At 35.6% G+C, this 17,570-nt stretch overlaps 1 long non-coding RNA gene and 1 pseudogene across 1 annotated transcript; both read left to right on the top strand.

The window, feature by feature from the left end:
• Positions 1-1,100: 1,100 nt before the first annotated feature.
• Positions 1,101-5,227, top strand: LOC143637240 (WAT1-related protein At2g37460-like; annotated as a pseudogene).
• Positions 5,228-11,340: 6,113 nt separating this feature from the next.
• LOC143637224 (uncharacterized) lies at positions 11,341-17,333 on the top strand. Its single transcript, XR_013154392.1, has 6 exons — positions 11,341-12,101; positions 12,594-13,524; positions 14,250-14,376; positions 14,880-15,215; positions 15,918-16,113; positions 16,201-17,333. It is a non-coding gene; the product is annotated as an uncharacterized LOC143637224 (long non-coding RNA).
• Positions 17,334-17,570: the final 237 nt, after the last annotated feature.

Below are 17,570 nucleotides of genomic sequence, written 5' to 3'. Positions count from 1 at the left end.
GATAATATTGCTAACAGGTATACCCGATACCCGGTGGGTAATTACCCGATAAATACCCAACGGGTCTGGGAATACTTAGACCCTTCCCACACACGATCCATTGCCATACCTAGGGCTGTTCAAAACCGGATATCCGAACATTTCGGATAGTGAAAATCACTATCCGAATCCGAATCCAAAGTTTCGGATATCCGAAGTTCGGATATCCGAATCCGAATATCCGGAAAAAAAATACTCACTCCAATATGATATAATATATATATATATAGGTGAGGGTTATTCTAAAAAGAAGTTGTTTCCTAGGAAAACAAGGAATAAATCATAGCTATTGGATCATGTTAATCAATGGTTGAGATTTAAAATTACCAATAACCGACATAGTTTCCTAGAATTATTTTTTCACCATGGTTTGTAATGCCAAATGTCAAAAAATTGTTGGTTCTTACCATTCCTATGAAACTCTTTATTCTTATTTGAACTCTTTTATATATATATATATATATATATATAATTTCTCACTGTGCAGGGAGACATTCAACTTATGGCAGACACGGGTTTGGAAGCTTTTACATTTTCAATATCTTGGTCCAGACTCATCCCAAGTATATTGACTTAATACTCAATCTAATATCTGTTATAACATATATGTAATTCAAATATTCAATTAATACTCACTCTAACAATAAATGATGGTGGCTGAATGGATGTTGGATGGGATGGCGACGGGACGGGATACTGATGGCCGGAGATGGTGGCCGGAGTCGGAGACGGTGTTTTAGAATACCGGATATTAAGTTAGAGAGAATGGGAGAAGCGCAGATTCATGCTATGTGAGATATTGTGATCTAGGGTTTGTGTATAATGTAAATAAAATTAAAAAATATTAAAATTAAAATACCGGATAATTCGGATTTTTTATCCGAAAAATCAGAAAACTACTATCCGAATTTTCGGATATCCGGGATTCGGATATCCGAATTTTCGGATATCCGAATTTTAGGATAGTTCGGATACGGATAGTCGGATAATTCGGATACGGATTCGGATCCGGATCCTAATAAATAGACACGAAAGGGTAGCATATTGCCATAAATATAGCAATGAATAAGCAAGTAGTAAATGAGTTTTTTAAGAAGCGAAAACCCTATTTTGGAGTAATTTTTTACAATTCAGGCGAGCGGGATTGAATGTTATTTCAAAAGTTGCTCTCAATGAAGGAATGAGTAGTTATCTATTTGTCGTTTATGGCCATGCTATTGCCACCATTGTCATGGCACCTTTCGCCATCGTTCTAGACAAGTAATTATTACTTTTGTAACATACACTGGTTTAATATTTAATCTTTATTTATTTTTGTAAGGCCCCGTTACCTGTGTCTCACTTTGGACGTTGGATTTACACATAAACGCAGTTCTAAATATCAGAGTTAATTGAAACTTTCGCGGAAATAATAAAACTTAAATCATTCGTTACAAACATTCATATTTTGTCTTTTAAAACATGACTTAAGTTATAGTATCAAACAACAAGACAAATCTTCATATGTCAGTCTCGTCCAATCTTGCCATGGGTCCCTCTCCTCAAGCTAATTGTTTCAATCTATTCACCTGCGTGCATACTAAAAGTCAGCTACGCTGAGTGAGTTCTAGTTAATACAAGTAACATACAATACGTTCTTATATTACATACTTGACCTTCTTTACTTTCTTTCATACATGCGTAAGTATATACTTTCATTCTTACTTTCATATATACTTTCCTACTTTCGTATTTCATATTTTATCTTTCTTTACATACATACTTATACATTTTAAAGAGCTTTTCGCCTTATAACCTCACAGATATTATTGGGGTCTGCCACCCTTAAAGAGCCTCTCGCCCTCATTCACAGATATTATTAGGGTCTGCCACCCTCCTTCATAGATATTATTAGGGTCAGCCACCCTTTACCGTCAATTCCTTCATATCATACTTTTCTTTTTATTTTTATAAATCTTATATACTTTCTTACATACTCATTAATCTATAACATACATACATCATACATTCAACATATATAAACAATCACATCTTTAAACTATCTCCTAACAGTACACGCAATATTCGAAGATCGTTCATGTACCGTCAAGCATCCATTCATAACCTTCACATATATCATACTAGGCATACACTTACCACTTAAGGTAAGTGTATTAACTAATCATATCGAGTATGCACACAGCCCCGAAAACATAATAAGAAATGGGGTTAGAAACTCACCTGGATCCGGTTACGCTTGGAGCCAATAGTAATCCCTTTCTTTAATTGTGCACGGCTAACTGTTAAATATATATTTGTTAAATAACCGTATAATAATTAATTAAGTCGGTATTTTAGTTAACCAATGTATTTTCTAAGTTGGGCTCGTTTGTTTAGTTTATGATGATGGGCTAGTTTTGTCATAGATAGGATACGAGCTTAACAACTTGTGGACTTAGTTAAGTCAGCCCAACTGTCCATTAAGGCATCTGGGCCTAACTGGGTTCAGGCCCAAACCAAACAGAAACTGGGTGGCTGAGAACTCAAGACAGAGAACCCCTGTTGACCGAGAACCCATGTTTGACCGAATTCTCATGTTTGACCGAGAACTCCTTATTTGACCGAGAACTCAATGGCCAGAACTCAATGGCCGAGAACTCCTCGTCAGATGCTTTCAGCTTAATTTTGGAATCCTTTATCAGCTCAGGTAGCTGTTGATGGTTTTTTTTATCACTAATTTTGATAACATAAGATACTTTTCTTATATATTTTACACTCATTATCCATCCATCATCAAGATCTAACCCGCCCTTGGCATAAAGCTTGAACCTTTAGGTAGCGTTTGGTATGTAGGAATGACAGAGGGAATGGAATGATTCATTACGTGGGAATGAAGAAAGTGGTGTTTGGTTACTCAATGGAATGGAATCATCCATTACACATGGAATTTCATTCCATCAAAACCATTCCTTCCCACCCCCTTCTTTTTTTTTTCATTTCATTCCTCTCTCACCATACTTTCTCAACACCACCACCACCTAACAACAACCACCACCACTATCATCGCCGCCACCACCATAGCCACCGCCACCACCTGACCGTCACCGTCACCGTCACCACCACCACCACCACCTTAGCACCAGCGCTACCACCGCCACCTGACCATAACTGCCACCACCACCATCTAACAACAACCACCACCACTATCATCGCCACCACCACAACCACCCACCTGACCATCACCGTCACCGTCGCCACCACCTTCGTCTCCACCAACACCACCTTACCACCAGCGTTACCACCGCCACCTGACCATAACCGCTGCCACCACTGTCGCCGCCACCCTACCATCGCCATCACTACCAATGCTACTACCCCCCCCCCCCCCCACTACCACAACCACCCCGCCTAACTGCCACCACCATCGTTTTCGTCGCCGGAGCTACCACCACCACTGTCGCTATTTCAGTTTTTTGTTTTTGGTATTTTGGAACAGGAATATTTTTATTATTTCTATTTCATTCCTACAATTTTTTGGATACCAAACAACATAAAGTAATTATTTATTTCATTCCTATAGGTCAACCAAACAAGACAAAGGAATGATAATGATCCATTTCATTCCCTTGTTCATTCCATTTCTTCTCTCATTCCATTCCCTCTTCATTCCATTACTTTCAACCAAACATATCCTTAGGGCTAAAGATGTTCAAAACTAGATCTAGGGTTTCTTTAAACGACCCGTTCATAATCATAAGTTCTTTAAGTCCATTTTAATATCAAGTTTGCTACTTTATGGTTCGTTTAAACCCAATCTACTATAGGGCTTAATTCCATGGCTAACCATCCATAAAAACATAAGCTTCAACGATCAAGAACGTACCTTTGAACGTTTTTAGGTTACGGTTCAACTTGTTTATCAACCTTTATCTTGTATCTAGCTTGTGTAACCAATATCTATCGGTATTCGGCTTGGTTTTGGTCTTGGATCTCTCTCTTTCTCTCACAGCCGATGATGGGAGAGTGTGTGTGTGTTTTGTGGTGTAAGCAAATGTGTAGAATGGGTGGAAATGGAAAGGATTAGGGTTAAAGGGGTATTTATACTCCCTTAAACCGATGGACCTAAGACTCATCTTTGCTTTTTAGTTCATAATTAATTCCATTTAATTAGCCTATTTATGTTCCATATTTATTATTTTATTATTTTTTTACTAACTCAAGTAAACTTTCCCATCGTAATAAGTAATAATATATTAAATGTTATTATTCGAAATTTTGGGATGTTATAATGTTCCCTTATATATTTTACTAATTACAACTTTTGTAACATGAGAATAAGGCCGAAGGTGATCAAGTCAACGTTTGTGAAGCTTATGCTGCTTGCACTACTGGAGTAAGTTGAAAATTTTGTTAATAATTTCAATAAGAAAAACATGTGATAATGGTATGATGTTATGACTTATGTTTAAATAATTAACCTATATTTCTTGTTTGATAGACCAGGTATTGATCGTAATCTTTATTTTCTAGGAACGAAAGCAACAACTGCAACATTTACAATTTCAATGTCCAATGTTCTTCCTACTATAACTTTTGTCATTGCATGCATTTTACGGTACAAAAAAATGTTCACACAAAATCAATATTATTAAAACGCACTATATAATTAGAATGAATTAAGATTTGATTGTTGGTTGACTCACGCTTGAGGTGGTCAACCTAAAGAGTATCCACGACCAAGAGAAAGTAGTTGGAACAATTACAACCGTTACAGGAGCCATGCTTATGACACTGGTTAAAGGCCCGGTTTAAGAGCTATTTTGGGTGAAATGACGATACAACAACAAAAATGTAGTGAACAACGGTGTAGATTTACATCATTCTCTCAAGGGCGCTATTATGATCACAATTGGATGTTTTAGTTGGTCTTGTTTCATGGTTTTGCAAGTAAGAATTTATATATATGATAGATATGATAATCAAATATTGCTAACAATGTTCTTTTTCATTATATAGGCAATTACACTAAAGTCTTATCCCGTTGAGTTGTCATTAACCGCTTGGATTTTTTTCTTGGGCACAGTTGAGGGAGCAATAGTAGCATTAGTGATGGAGAGAGGTAACTCGGCAGTTTGGGCTATAAAGTGGGACACCACACTAGCTTCTAGCGACAATATACAGTGTAAAATTGAATCTTTATAGGGGATGAATTAAATAAAAACCAATAAGATACTCGAAAACTCATGAAAACCACTTTTAAACGATAATTTTTAAAGTTTTTATTAATTTTTGCCAAAATAAAAAAAATTACATGTAGCTCGTGAAGATACATATAGGTAACTTGCAATATACATATATTACCTCGTATCAGATCCATATATGTAATTTTACGAGCTACATACAGCAAACTAAATTTTAAAATTTTTTTAAGGTTTTTTTTGGCAAATATTAATAATATACAAAAAATTAAATGATAAAAAATAAAAAAACTTATTGTTTAAAAGTGGTTGTCACAAGCTTTCAAGTTAAATATGGTTTTCATTGAAACTCTCCCCTATCTAGTATCTAGTATCAAGAATAAAACAAACTACTATTAAATATACATTTTGGGCATTTGGCACATTTAACTAGTATAAACTACCAAGTAGGCAATATGGTATATGTAAACTGGTAACTGATACGGCCACATATCTTGGTCAAATCGGTTATTAAAATAGGGGATAGCGGGTTAATTAATTTAGTATCGGTTATTATTCTATTAATAAATGGTAGCTAAAGTTTAGGGCAAATTATTATTCTACTAATGTTTATTTATATATTTTGTTATAGTGAGGATGATGTCAATTTTTATTATTATCTAAGTACTGGGTATTCTAACCTTGTATCGAAGACTTCCCATCTCGAATTGGGTTATTGTGTTACAATAATTGAATCTTTTGTTTTTGAGTCTAGATTCTAGACTCTATCATTTGGTTCCATTGCCATAAAAAAACATTTAAAGGAAGTATGGTGCAAACCGAGGGTAGTGTGGTAGCAGTCTTACGTCTGATCAAATCGCCACTCAATTGGCGGTCATCGCCGCCAAGCTCGACACCATACTCTCACGATTGTGGAGTGATGATGCAGAGATCAAGTCCCAAGTGATAAGGGATGGTAGCTATTGTGACAAACGGATAAGGGTCGGAAGAACATGGGGATAGAGGATAATTTAATGTTCTACAAAAGAGGCGAGATGGTCAACTCTTATAGCCAGAAAAATCATCATCGGATTTTGGAAATTAAATATAATGAACCTAATGCCATGAATCTGGTCCTTGAATCCGAGTCCAAAGTTGGCCATACAAAGCCCAACAGTACCCTAGTAGCAACACCTGCCTTCAAACATAACTTATTGGTTGTTACTCAGTCATCGCAATCCACTCCTAAAATCCTTCCACGCATATTTGATTATGTGAATCACGTACGATTCCTAACATGCAAACTATTGGAATCAGGGGAAGGGGAAAAGAATAGCGACTTTGAACAACTAAGTGTAGTTACAAGGGACACACATGAATAGAAGGAAATCTCTTAAATCAAACGGTCATCAAGGTGGGAGCGTAGATGCAAAAGACAAGGAAATCGTATGGCCTTCATAAGCTGCTCTAGATTACAGATGTATCTATGAAGCGGGTCAGCCTATAATTGAATGGTTGATTGCTAGGCACAACTATTGGATTTTCGACTTGAGGACGAGTCGTTTGTACGGCTGGGATGTATTGATACAGTCCCATATCTTGGTCAAATCAGTTGTTAAAAGAGGGGATAGTGGGTTAATTAATTTAGGATCGGTTATTATTCTATTAATAAATGGTAGCTAAAGTTTAGGGCAAGTTATTATTCTACTAGTGTTTATTTATATCTTTTGTTATAGTGAGGATGATGTCAATGTTTGTTATTATTATCAAGTATTAGGTTTTCTTTAACCTTGTATCGGAGACTTTACACAGTTTGTTTCTTATGAGATGTCAATTGAAGGTGTTTATTGGTTTAAGATCTTGAGATTAAGATGAAGGTTTTTGCTTGTGAGATTCTTAGTTGGGTTTATTGATTTTAATTATGTGGCTTAAGTGACAAGACTTACTTTGTTTTTTCTCCTGATTGAATCGTGCACACCAGGTGTTTGATGAAATGTCCAAATGATATTTTGAATCAGAATATGTTTTGAAAGAAACCCGGACTAAAAATTAGGTTTTTAGGTTCATTTAGGTAGAATCAAAATAATTACCACTAAAGTTTTTTTCATGATAATCACTCACTCAAACTTCTTCTTTATTTGGAGACTTTTAGTAATTCTTGTCTTGAGACATAATTATCTTTGCAGTGTAGTTGTTGAAGTTTTGAAGGCGGATAGTCTCCAAAAGCTTTGATTTGGAATGGCATGGTACACCGATCGAAAGTGGATGTATGAAAGGATTGATAGTGACGGATTTCTTAATTCTGAATATTGTGACAATGTGGATTTGTTTTTGGACTTCGCTTTTTCTAATGGTGTTGTTGATACGAGGGTGAATATGCATGGTGAGACCATACGTGATATAAAATGTCCTTGTTATAAATGCCAAAATATAAGTTATAGAGACAAAGTCACTGTTCAAAAACACTTGTATAAGGAAGGTTTCATGCTTCGCTATGAAACATGGAGTGAACATGGTGGAAATACCATGCGTGACGTTGGGCAATCTTCTACGGACATGGAATTTGATGATAATGATGACGGATACAAACGCATGGTGTTGGATAGCATGCGTGCTTGTGGTTATACTTAAAGTACTTTGGAAGGAAATACACCGAATCCAGAAGCAAAAAAATTCTATGACATGTTACAAGCCGCTGATGAACCTTTATGGGTAGGGGAGAAGGCTACGAATTGTTCCAAGTTACAAGCTGCCACAAGTTTCTTGACATGGAAGTCACTATTTAATGTGTCAACTGCAGCTTACAACTATAACATTTCCATGGTTAATGCATTGCTGCCTGAGGATAATAAGCTCCCGAAAAGCTTTTACGATACCAAGAAGAGTTTAGAAAAGTTAAGTCTTTCTTATGAAAAAATTGATGTTTGCAAAAACCATTGCATGTTATTCTATAAGCAAGACAAGACATTGAAACAATGTAAATACTGCAAGGAATCTCGTTATAAGAGTGGCAAGAATATCATCATCATCATACTCAGTATATCCCACCAATAGCAATGCTATGGTAGGGTCTGAGGAGAGTAAGATGTAGACAACCTTACCTCTATCCCATAGGGATAGAGAGGCTGCTTCCGGTGAGACCCCCGGCTTGATAGTAGTTTTGCATCAAGCCTTGGACATAAGGCACATAGCACTCAATCATCGGGACACCGGCTGATTGGTGCATGTGCCCTTGTCTTTCGGCTATCAACGCCACCACATGATGCCTGATTAACCTTCCGCCACTTTTAATGTTATTTTCATGAGATTAGTAAAATAACGTCAAAATTAGTGCAATTTTACTTTTGCCCACCCGAGGGTTCACACATATATACATTATATGCGCGCACCGCAAGCAGGGCGTATAAGAGTGGCAAGAATAAGGTACCTAATTTGGTGATGTCTTACATGCCAATTGGTCATAGACTTAAGAGGTTGTATATGTCTGAAAAAACAGCCAAAGATATGACTTGGCACCATAACCACCACACAAAGAAAGGTAGCATGGCACATCCAAGTGACAGCATGGCTTGGAAACATTTTGACTCGGAGAATCCTGAATTTGCAAAAGAGATTCGAAATGTTCGTCTTGGATTATGCACCGATGGATAAGAATGGATTTCGAAAATCAACAAGATCAGTATTGGGACCTCCACTTGAGTTAACTGGTTGGGAAGTATTTGAAGAAGTCTCTAACATCCCAGTTGTCTATGAAGGTGTAACATGTAACCCAAAACATAGAGATCCAGAATTTGGCAAAACCCATAATTGGGTAAAGAAAAGCATTTTTTGGGAGCTTGAATATTGGCCCATGTTGTTAATCAGGCACAACCTTGATGTAATGCATATTGAGAAAAATGTCTTTGAGAATATATTTCAATTGGTGATGGATACTTCTAAAACAAAAGATAATGTTATGGCAAGGAAGGATGTGGAACAATTTTGCAATCGACCATCATTACATCTTTCACGTGGGAGCAATAATAAACTCTTAAAACCAAAAGCAGCATACACTTTAACCAAAGAGGAGGTAAATCATGTTTGTAAATGGTTGAAACAAGTAAAGTTTCCTGATGGTTATGCATCAAATATAGGGGGATGCGTGAACGCTACACAAGGATCCTTCTACAACTTTAAAAGCCATGATTGTCATGTCTTCATGCGACGATTGTTGCCTATCGCCTTACGAGGGATGCTACCAAAACAAATATGGGAGTCGATAGTAGAGCTGTGCACATTTTTTCGTTTAACATGTTCAAGGGTTCTACACACCGAAGATTTACGTGAATTGAAGAAAAGTGTTGTGGTAACTATTTGCAAGTTAGAAAAAATCTTTCCACCTGGGTTCTTCGACTCAATGGAACACCTTGTTATACATTTGGCCAATGAAGCTATTATTGGTGGTCCGACGCAGTTTAGGTGGATGTATCCATTTGAGAGGTAATGTTTTAACTTAACAAAGTATCATTTTTACATATTAAATCTTAGATAATTGCTAACACTTTTCACCCCATTTTCTAGGAAATTGGGTCGATTAAAAAGAATGATTAGAAACAAAGGGAAGGTTGAAGGTTCCATTGTTCAGTCTAATCTCGTGGATGAACTTTCTAACTATTGCTCTTTGTATCTTGAGCCGACAATTCGTGAACCACACAATTTTGCCCCTAACATTCCTTGTTTTTCGAGTATTGATCCTCGGTTAAGTATATTTAAATATCCTTCTCGAAGATTATTTGAAAAGGGTGGAGAGGACAAAGTTCTTTCAGATAAAGATAGAGACACGTCTCATACTTATATATTGCTTAACTGTCACGAGCTTCTCGAGTCCGTTTGGTTATTTGATAAAGAGTTAAGAGATTCTTTCCCGAGCTATGACGAAGCAACCCTTGATAAAATGAAAGATAAGGAGTTTGCTAAGTGGTTGCTGATCCATGTAAGCATTTTAACACATCTTTGTTGTCTTAATATTTTAGCATAACAAAAATAATAACACACTTCTATGAATGTAGGTTATGAATGTTCCAAATAAAGAACATTTAAGAGACCTAGCCCAAGGGCCTCTTACTTATGTGAAGTCACACAAGGGTTATTTTGTCAATGGTTACAAGTTTCACACACAGACAACTTATGATGGCCAAGTCACACAAAATAGTGGTGTATGTGTCAAAGGGGCTACATACAACGAACATGAAATTGACTACTATGGATTACTAGATGAGATCTTAGAGTTGGAATATCATAGCACCATAGGGCGTTGCGTGGTTGTTTTGTTCAGATGTACTTGGTTTGATCCTGTGAGAGGGGTAAGGGTAGACCCCAAAACTCATATGGTTGATGTTAAACCCACAGCTACAGGATGCATTGACGATCCCTTTATCTTAGCATCGCAAGCGCAACAAGTGTATTATACATCATATCCTTCAAAAGCAAAGGAACTAAAAGGATGGTTAGCAGTTGTAAAGACGACCCCAAGGGGAGTTTACGAACTCGCACAAGATGTTAGTGAAGTGGATAATGTTGGTAATGCGGATGAGGAGAATTTCTTTCAAGAGAATGAACGGATAGAATGCACGGTAACGGATGATCTTCTCCCCATTTCTTTTGTACATGAGGATGGAATATTAGAAGAAGTAGAAAACATGGATAATGATGAAGAAGTTGACGTCGAAGCCACCCATTTAGCTTATGAGGATTTTGATGATAACGACGAAGAAGTTGATTTTAATGATGAAGATTCTGAAGACGAAGATTTTGATGATGGAAATTTTAATGAAAATTTGTAATAACCAGACACTACAAAAAAATTGGCCTACGGCAACCTTTATTTCACAAAAAAAGCTGCATTAGCTAAAGTTGCATTAGACCTAATGCAACCTTTTTGTTAGATAATGCAACTGTTTCTTTCAATTGCAACCCTTTAAAAGTGTTGCATTTGAAAGAAACAGTTGCGTTATCTAACAAAAAAGTTGCACTAGATCTGATGCAACTTCACCTAATGCAGCTTTTTTTATGAAATAAAGGTTGCCTTAGGCCAATTTTTTTGTACCTTCTTGTTTTGAGATTATAGTTTTAGCTGAACATATGTTCAAATTGATTATACTTTTGATGGATCTGGCCAATTGCAGTTTTAGTTTCGTTAGTAATTTAGGTTCAGTTTGCTTTTTTGTGTTTAGTTTCACTAATTTTGCTGTATGTTCTCCGATAATTGCTTGTTGTATGTTCGTGTAAAAGGTATGCTGACAAAATGCAGCATTAATACTTTGCCCTTTTGACCAGATTTGTGCATAGCAGATTTGTGAAAAGCAGTTTAGGCTCAAATTCAGACCAAAGTGCCCCTGCACATGTTTGACCCATGTTTACCATGTTTCAGTTCATAAATATTTGGTATGACTATAAAAAATATAATGTTTATATAATATCTAATGTTGTGAGAGTTAAACGAGCCTAGTTAGTTATACGAGTCGAGCTCTGTGAAAGTTAAACGAGGCTAGGATTGGGAAGTTGCTGGAGGATCTTGATGTGTTGGCGGGAACTATTTTGGTTTGGGTTCAATTCAGTTTTTTTTTTTTTGAGTTTTTGGTTTGGGTTAGGTTCAGTTTCGGTTTTGATTTGGGTTAGGTTTCGGGTTTTTGGTTTTGCATATTTACCCATGTTTCAGTTCATAAATATTTGGTATAACTATAAAAAATATAATGTTTATATAATATCTAATGTTGTGAGAGTTAAACGAGCCTAGTTAGTTATACGAGTCGAGCTCTGTGAAAGTTAAACGAGGTTAGGATTGGGAAGTTGCTGGAGGATCTTGATGTGTTGGCGGGAACTATTTCGGTTTGGGTTCAATTCAGGTTTTTTTTTAATTTGGGTTAGGTTTCGGGTTTTTGGTTCCGCATATTTACCCATGTTCCAGTTCATAAACGAGTCGAGTAACTAACTATTGGAGTGACTTTGGGCCATTGTTAGAAACAAAACTAGAGTTATTCTTGGAACGAGCTTTTGTATGCGGTTTTTCTTAACGCAAATATTCCCTTTCTGGGAATTCAACGACCACCACTAACGCCACCTGTTCATTGCCGGTGGACAGTAAGTTCATATATAAAATAAACTCGAATTTCCATATAAGCTTATTTTATTTTAAATTGCTAGTTGATGTACTACACATAAGCAAAAAATAAAATAAAACCTATTTAGGAGAATTCACTAGTAAAAGCTAGCTGAATCATACACAGCTCACAGCTGTTATTTTAAGACTTACAAGCTAAAATAAGACTTACATGGTAAATAATTGAACTATCAAAAAACCATAGGGTAAATAATAAAACTTACAGGGTAAACACTACAATTCTCCTGGTTATTTTAAAGTTTATGTTAAAAACACGACCTCTTTGGTATTAACGCATCTGCTCCTCTGTCACCAATTCTCCTGGTTTTTGAATCATAAATCGATGTCGTATCGCTTTTGAATTAATCGTCTGGTTCGTTTTCTCGTCACTCATGATTGTGAACGATATTGTTAGTATTCGCTTTTGAATTCATAGGTTTTTGAATCGATCGTCTTAACGATTAGGTTATATTGTTAGTATTAACGCTTGCTGGTATCGATGATGATTGACCTAAATTAACTATCCGATTGGAGTGTAGTTATATTGTTAGTTCAATTTAGGTTTTGATAGATCCAGAATTGATGTTATTGAATTTTGATTTTAGGTACAATTAGGTTTATCCTAGGGTTTTAGAGATGAATCTAGTGTTTCAGTGATTGTTCGAATAAAATATTCAATGATGTTAATGTCACATTTAGATGTTATTCTTCAAATCATGTGGCACAATAATATATTGAATCTCTAATTTGTTTGAGCAGTAAAGAATTGGTTTATATTTATTTAATAGATACATGAAATATCTATGATATATTTTTTTTAGTTATCATGGCACGCACTATGGGTTGAGGTAGTGTTCAATCTGGTGGTCTAGGTGTCGGGCGGTCTGGTGGTGTTGGGCGGTCTGGTTGTGGTGGTCGAGGTAGTAGTCAATGTAGTGGCCTACGTAGTGTTCGAGGTATTGGGCGAGGTGGTGATCAAGCTGGTGATGGAGGTATTGGGCAAAGTAGTGGTATAGGTAGTTGTGATAACACTAGACCACAGTCGGATGCATATCATGATCCCTTCGTGCCTTCTCCCAGTGATGATGATGATGATGAGTCTACTGTTCATGTTGCTAGGTGGGGACATGCTTCCCAAATTCAAGTACCAGAACCAATTAACCGAGCATGGATTTGGATCGAAGATGGACAGTAAGTTCATATATATATATATATATATATATATATTTCCATATATGTCTCAATCGCCTGTATTAATTCCTATATTTCCTCATTTGTTTTGATGTGTTTAAAATGGTATTAGCTGCATTTTTAGGATTGCAAACTTGATAGTTTTTAATTTCATTTGCCTTTGTAGTTGATTGTTGATCTGATGTGTACTGTTACTGCACACGAATATATGACTTGTTTCCAGCCAACTTACAACTTACCATGCTTATTTTATTGTAAATTGCTAGTTAATGAACTACACATCAGATGCCACATAAGCAAAATATAAAATAAAACTTATTTAGGTGCAGATAAAAATGAATCAGCAGGTAAATTCAAATTGCTTATTTTATTGTAAATTGCTATCAGATGCTTATTTATTTGTAAATTATCTTTATGTGCGGATAAAAAAAATTATATGAAAATTTTCTTTCCAAGGTAACAAAACATGTTGTCTCGGGTACTTACTTCAAGATACTCATCTAATCCGCATTTAACTTATATGTGTTATATTATATTCTTCAGTGCCATTATAAAATGATGTTGGTAGCTTAGGGCTTACTTCAAGTTTTTTTCCTCTTCAAGGTGGAAGGTGATTTTATATGTGTATCATCTGTTATGCCCTTATGTGATAGAATTTGACTTCTCAACTTGTATGCTAATTACATTTATGCTAATGATTGCTCATAGCCTCCTTTAATTTGTAGATTTAGTAATCAGGAGACTTCTACCAGGATTATTGGATTAAATATAAAGCATATGTGGTCCAGTCCATGAGACAGCTGGAGAGATGTTTCTTACGATGACAGGACGCGGTTGTTTGAGCGTTTTAAGGTGTGTATACATAGAAATTTTTTTTTTTAATATATTTTGTATACCGGTCTGGTTTAGAAACTTTTGAGGTGGAAATCTTGTACATTCTTTGATGGTTAAGAGAGGTTAAAAAGATAATCAAGAATTCCTGGTTTACATTTTTAATAATTTTTTACTACATATTAAATAACATTACTAAGTATAATATTACAATAAAAGCTACCCAATGGGACCAATAAACATATAATTACCTTTCTTCCCCTGACCAGTTCGTATGTATTTTGGGGTTCGGGTCAGTTTCAGGTGGAATCTGCAAACTTGTTTAGCTAACTAGTTGTGTTTGGGCCAAGCGCAGCGGTTTGCGGGTTGACCTGTTTAACCCCATTTTTATTTAATATTTTTAAAAATATATTTTATTTAGAATATATGCATGTGGTGTTAGGGTTCATGTTTAACACCCCTAAAAACAACCCTAACCTTATTGGACCATTTTGTATACTTATTAAAAGTTTTTTTTTTCATAGTGTTATTTTCAGTGGGAGGAGAAATGGAGTCCAGAAATTTCGGGATATTGGGAGAAGTGCATAGCGGGTAAATTTCCCGATTTGTTGAGTAGGGTACGAAAGAAGGCCACAGAAACGGCGAGAAAACAAGGTTTTGTAGTTGGAGATGATTTGACCATTCTTGAAGACTTTAAACCATCTTGGATAAGAAGTGGGATATGGAAAAAAATGATTGCAAATTGGAATACACCAAAATGGAAGGAAAAGTCCAAAAGAAATAGTTCTAATAAAAATAAATCAACTCCCGTGAAGCATACACTAGGATCTCAAAGCTATATGACATTAAAAAGAAAAGGGGTAAAGTATAACTCTCATTTTTATTTATGACTTTTCTGCTTACAGTTCCTAAGATACCTGAATGCCATTTGGATATTAGTTGCATGCAAGTAGTAGATTGATTAAATTGAAATTGAAATTAAAAATTTAATGTTAGATGCTAGCTTGTTTATTAAATGAAATTTTAATGTTAGATGCTAGTTTGATTATTAATTGGCTCTAGTGTTTAGTCAGCTGTAGATGTTCGTGGGAATATAGCTAGAATACATTTGGCATTTTGTATCTTATTGATAATGAGTTATGGTATCAATTTTAGTATGTTTCTAGATGGCTAGGAATGGGTGTATGTAACTTTAGTCATGATTTTAGTTAAAATGATTGATTTAATTTGCTGCAATGGAAACTATATACGTATAGTAACTTCTCAAGATCCAATGTGTTTCTATGTCTGATCATTATAGCTTCCTATAACTTCTTAGACCTTAAATGAGACCCCTCTATTTCTCACATAATTGGCACTAGTCCCTGTCCCTCTTAATTGCATACACATACTGAAATTTAGTATATTTTTTTGGGCAATATTTGTTTAAGAACCTGATCCAATTTAGCATGTTATAAAATGATTGAACTCAAAACTGATATGAAATATATGTTTATAATTTCTGATTGAACTTATTTGAAGCTGAATTTAAGGAGTTTTATTTGATAATTGCACCTTTGTAGGAAACGAAACTTGGGCGTGAGTTGACAACACATGAGATGTGGACGCAATCGCATTGTAGGAAAGGAAGTAGGCATTTGGATAAAGATTTAAGCAGTTTGCTAGTTTCGGAGGATGATTCGGAAGGAAGTTTTGAAGAATAAAATTTGAATTGGGTTGATGATAGGGCAGAGGAGACATGGGTAAGTTGACTAGTTAGTAAAATCCAAACAAATTTCAAAAGATAAAAACAGTGAAATTCGAATAATGTTATTATGTGGATTTAATAATAGGTTAATTACAAAGGATATGTTGAGAAGTATGGGGAGAAGCGTAGTGAACATCCCAAATTTGACCAAGACTTGTGGTCACGAGCTGCTGGGGGCGTGAAGAGAGGAAAACTGTATGGGTTAAGCAATGTTAGTGGCACGCGTGTGCATGTCAGACAAGACCCCGAGGTATGTTAACATAATTCATTTTTTGAAAAAAAGAAACTTGAAATAGGTTTACAGTTTGGTCTGAAGTCAAGGAGAGGGCTGTATAAATAAAAAATAAATAAAAAACAAAAATAAAATAATAAGTTAAGCATTTGGAGGCTTGGAAATTAAATTGTCAAAAACTTGGAACATTATAATATGTGTTTCGGGTTACTAACGGGCTATTATATGTGGGACAAGGGTACATGGAACATAATCCAAAGGAATATGCAGTTTAGCCGTTTATAACCTGTTTATGTCAGCACGTTTATAGTTTGTTTATAAGTCGCCGGCCCGTTTACAACTCGTTTATAACCTGTTTATGTCAGCACGTTTATGGTTTGATTATAAGTCATCAGCCTGTTTACAAGTTGTTTATAACCTATTTATTACAGCCCCATTATAATTTGATTATAAGTCATCGGTCGTTTATAACTTGTTTATTTCTTACCCGTTATCACTTGTTTTGTAGATTGAAAAGTTGAACTTGGTTATCAAGGAGCTCGTTAAGGAAAAAGAAGACGAGAAAGAAAGGTTAAATGGTATAATTGCGGAGTTGGTGGCTGAAAAGGAAAAAGATAAAGCGGAGAAAGATGCAATGCTTGATAGGATGACAAACATTGAGGCAATGTTAAAATCTATAGTTCAATAGGCAATTCTCAGTTTTTTTTAAGTTAGATATTTGAATGTTTGGATATCTTGAATCTATGTTTAAAATAGTTTATTTTAGAATGTTTGATAATTTGGGCTATTTTTTAACGCTATTCATTATTTTTTTACAAAACTACTTGACAAACAAACTTGTTCCAATACAAAACAAGTGGTTAGAAAAATGGTTGCAACAAAAAAATGATTCGGTAGCAAAATCCAATAGCAACAATGCGGTAGCAAAATTTGGTAGCAAAAATGCGGTTGCAAAATTTGGTAGCAACAATGCGGTAGCAAAATTGGGTTGCAAAGATGCGGTTGCAAAATTTGGTAGCAACAGTCAGGTCGCAACTATCAGTTGCAATATTTACTACCTTTCATGTGGTCTCAAATATCCGGTCGCAAAAGCATCAGCCGTCGCAAATTGGTGGCAATAGGGCAACTGCGACCAGCCTTTTTCCTACCACGTTTTTCGTTGCAAAGTGGTCGCAACAAAGCAGTTGCTACCGTTTTGTGACCAAAATATTCGTCGCAATAGCTCTGTTTTCTAGT

Source organism: Bidens hawaiensis, unplaced genomic scaffold, assembly GCF_021521415.1.
Source record: "Bidens hawaiensis isolate Kalapana, Puna unplaced genomic scaffold, B.hawaiensis_p1.1 tig00008152_1, whole genome shotgun sequence".
Lineage (NCBI taxonomy): Eukaryota > Viridiplantae > Streptophyta > Magnoliopsida > Asterales > Asteraceae > Bidens > Bidens hawaiensis.
The sequence above is the reverse complement of the archived record's forward strand: the minus strand, read 5'-3'. Positions and strand labels throughout refer to the sequence as shown.